Source organism: Falco peregrinus, chromosome 5 (assembly GCF_023634155.1).
Source record: "Falco peregrinus isolate bFalPer1 chromosome 5, bFalPer1.pri, whole genome shotgun sequence".
In the NCBI taxonomy this organism is placed as follows: Eukaryota; Metazoa; Chordata; class Aves; order Falconiformes; family Falconidae; genus Falco; species Falco peregrinus.
In genome coordinates, this window is record NC_073725.1 from 17,590,510 (window position 1) to 17,595,113 (window position 4,604).

The window sequence follows — 4,604 nt, forward strand, 5'->3', positions numbered from 1 at the left end:
CGGGGGGAAGGCCGTGGCGGTGGCGGCGCGGCGGGGGGAGGCAGGGTGGGCCGGGCCGGGCCGGGCCGGGCCGGCGACGGAGGGGAGTGGCGGCGTGAGGGCCGGGCCGGCGGGGGGAGCACGGCGGCAGCACCTTATTCCGGAGGTGGGGAAGAGGAATCCGAGTTCCCGGCTGGGAGCGAAGTTGCTGCCTCAGGGTGGAGTAGAGGCGGCGGGGGAGGTGGGGGGCAGCTGACGGGATTAGCCCGGGGTCCCGCTCGGGAGGGGGGCGGCGAAAGGCGGCCATGACCCACCCACCCCACCCCCCCCCTTTAATTTAGCGTTTCGTTGCCTGGTGATTTATTTTTTTCTTTCAAACGCACGGCACCAACTGTAGCGAAAGTCCGTCCTCCCAGACGCTTGTCGCCAAGTCCGGCAGTCTGCCGGGCTGTTGAACCGAGGGAGAGCGGCCCCGGCGCTGGGCGGGGGCAGCCGGCCGAGCTGCCGCTGCGGGCACGGCCCGGCCCGGGAAGGGAAGGTGGCGGCGGGGAGCCCGGGGCGGCCCGGGAAGGTGCCGGCGGGGCCCGCTCACGTCGGCGGAAACGCGCTCCGCTCTGCCTTGTAAATATTTGTCAGGAAGCAGTTGCCAAAGAAAGTATCTCGTTATACAATTTATTTATTTTTTTTTTAATGGAAGAACCGAGCTCCTCACCACCACCACCTCCTCCTCCTCCTTCTCGCCTGCCCCTCGCCTCTTTTAGTGACTCGTAAAAACAGGAAAATATTATGAATTGCACAAGGCTTTCCGCGGCGTGCAGCGCCTTGTGCAGGCGCGCCTGTGGCAGCCTCCTCCCCGGCGTGCACGGGCTTGCACACCAAAATGTTCTACAGACTTTTTTGCGTGCACCGTCTTGCGCCGGCAAAGTGTGTTTAACATACCGAGGGGAAAAAAAATACATACACACACACCCCTCTATATGAAACAGGACAGTGTATACTAACGTGTTTATGTGAAACGTCCGTTGCTAGTGAAAGATGGATTTATCTCCCTCCCCAGTATAAATTTGCTTTGGCACTGGTGGATGTTGGGAGTTGAATTCTTGGTCCTGCGCCGGGGCGCTCCGTGCAGCCTCTCACTCACCAGCAGCCTCCAGTTTGTGTAGTTCTTGCAGTGCGGAGATGTGTGGTGCACGGAGTGGCCACCAGTTTTTCTGCTGATAATCCTGTTTTAAACAGGCTCTGGGTTTCTACTTATGAAGTTACACTTAAAAGATTATTTTTTTCCCCGTTGATCTATTCGATAATATGTAGTGTTAGACTAAAAGGAGCCTCTGCTGTAGCACGACTTGTCACATCAGCTGCTTTTTTTTTTTTTTTTTGAACCAGCACTTTTGAAACAGGATTTCTCCCTGGGGGGGGGGGGGGGGGGGGGGAAATACTGTAGGGCTTGCTGCACACAAAATCCACCGTAACTCTCACAGGTGGACCAGGCATGTGTGGCCAGGGGCCACAACCCAGTGGGGCAAGTGCAGGGGAGGCATCCTGAGCCCGTGGGTTAGCTGTCACTACTAAAACGGCTCTGGGAAGGCAGTGGTGATAAAAACGTCCATGTTTCCTCCCTGCCCCCCCCCTGCTGTTGCAGGGCATGTAGCAATCATCCACCTGCCAGCCTTCCCTGTGCAGTGGGCAACCTCCTGTCCCCACTAGTAAGGAAATGAAATGGCACCTGGACAACCTTGAAGACAGTTCAAGAAATACACCTTTCCTTGTCATGCTGTTTTCTCTTACGACAGTTGCCCATTTCAACCATGTTGGCCAAAAGGAGAGCAAAAATGAGGACAACCGTTGCTGAGAGTTGGCAAACCAAATCCTGCCAGATCAGGGCCGGCAGGCTATGAATGCTCATCTCCTTCCAAGGGAGTTACTTAGAGCTATGAGCAGAAGGACCTTGCCATTTTTACCTGAAGTTTGATTCCAATTTACAGTAAGACTCAAGAGAAAGTATTCCTGGAGATTGGTTTGGGCATTAAAAGAGAAGGAGGTGGGGGGAAGAGTTAATTTCTTTGTCCACCTCCCTTTCTCAGCTGCCTTCCTCTACAACCTTGGGAAAACCTGCTTGCCTCTGTTTCACCCTTTGTAAAATGGGAATAGTAATACCAACAGACCCCTCCTTTTAGATCCCTGGATCAAAGGTACCATGTAAGTTCAAAGTGCTGTTTCTATAGGGCATTATTGCCAAATTCACTATAAGCAATTCCATTGGGTACTTGATAACAACAGTAGAATCAGTCAAACGCCCTTAATGCATTGCATGGTCCCAGATACCTTTCAGAGCCTCTTTGTGTGCCATCCCACCCCCTGAGGTCCGCAGAGATGGGGCTTTTGGAGCCTGGATTTTGCAGGAGCAGGAGGGGTACAGTCCGTGTCTTTGCTTCTGGCCCCTGAACTATGGACCGCTTTTCTTTTTGACCCGATGAGGACAACTGGAACTAGCCCTTTTAAAAACAGGTTTAAAACATACAACTTATGTATATATATATATATATATTAAAATTTCATAAGGCCTTTAGTACATTGTAGTGCTAAACTCTTGTTGATTTTTGGTTGCTTTACGTTTGCATGTTTTGTTACTTTAATCTGTATTTGTTTCACTGCAAAGTTGTTAGGATACTTTCAGATCTAGACACATTGCTAATAGAAATCTGGTTCATAATAGCTTTGCAATATTTAGCTATTAAGTAGCTAAACGTTTGCTAAAATTTCACCTTTAAAAAAACCAACAAAAAATCTACCCCAGGAAAACTAATATCTTAATAGCTGAAAGTGTTGCAATTATGATTAACTCTAACTTGTAATAGTGTTTTTTCAATAATAAAAATGTTTCTAAAATACATTTTATATTTTTAATTTTTCTAAAATGCAGTGTGTTACGGTACACTATCAAAGCAAGAGTAAATGTTATATCGGATATTACAGTGCAGGGCTTCATGAGTAAATTCACAACCAGTCCGGTATTTCCCCCCCAAGAAGTGCTGCTTCAGAATATGCAGCTTCAGAAGTTCCCTTGGAGCTCTTTTATACTTTAATAGGTTTGTTTTTGTGGTGGCTGTTTGCTAGACCGGTATGCTGCAGACATATTTTTTTCAAAAGGTCAAGCAGTCTCCTAACATGTCCATTGTGTATCACTGCATTAAGAAATCAGTGCAAAGGAGAGCTTCATGGTTAAATTTTAAAAGATAATGATTTAAATCTTTTTGTAAGCCTCTTTTTTTTTACATCCTTAGCACTGCTTTTAGAGAGTCGGCTTGTAATGGGGTACAAAGCAGGAAGTCCATTAATTAAAAATAACAAACAGCTAAAGGTAAACTAGCTGGTCACCTTTCCGTCTGAAATCCTGACATTTAACTATGTTTGTTAAGGAACATAGTAACAAATGAGTAGCCACAGCACTAATATAAGGAAAAAGCAAAATTATCAATTACGGAAACATCTAGGGCTCTGGGCCTGAATCTTTGATTTCCCATATGGATCTTAAAAATGTATGCATAATTGGCTTCTAACGGTGCATACTCTAGGAATATATTCGAGAATCAACTACAGATATTTTTTCAGACACTGACTAAATATATATTCACTTGTCAGCAAAAAAACCCAAACCCAAAACACCATCGTTCTGATCCTTTTAAAAACAAGAAAAAAATAAAAGGAATCTTCTTCCAGCGAAGTGAAATTGTAGTGTATTTAAAGTAACACATTTTCACTTTTATACGGGAGTGAAGGGGAAAAGAAGAGGAGATGCTTGCAATATTTAAATACTCTTCAAGATACAGGACTAATCGATGTAACTTCTGCCTCATACTTGAGACCTACAGTTTATTAATACACATCAGAATCTTTTCTATGTTAAAGCAAATAGCTATGCCATTCAGGCTCAGTTTCAGTGAAAAAGAATTATTCTTTATGGACAAAGAGAATTAGCTAAACTCAAAATACTGGTGAGATTTCACTTTTCGCAAAAATTATGCAAAATATTATGTGAGTGTGTAACTGGCTCATTTTGAAGAAAAGAGTGACCCTACAAATTATTAATAAATTAGTATAGAAGATACTGATCAAAACATCTTAACTGATTGGAATGACATAAATCAGAGTAGTCTAAGTGTTGCTTCAAGTATTGGAAATAGAATTGTCATTGGCTACCAATTTGACTTTTCTTAAAAAAAGTTATTCTTTCCCTCAGTGTATCTGTTTTGGATATATGCAATATGCGTTAATGTTTTCCTCTTTAATTCAGTACACATTGACACCTACAACAGTTTAACTTTATTTATCAGGTGTGTTTCAGAAACTGAAAAATGTCTCCAGCTGATTTAGCAGCTGAGGCATTACTCATCAGAATATCTGATTACTGGCATATTAAGAAATGGAACAGAATAAACATGAAACATTACATCTCCCAATACATGTCGTTTAATTACTACTAACCAAACAAATATCGAGATGGCTTTATATTCAAAATGTATTGCATGATCATGAAAACAGCAATCCACACTACTGATCCTTTCTAAAATGTTGTCATTATCAAGTATACCACAGCACTTAAGTTTTTCTTTAAAATTTCTCTA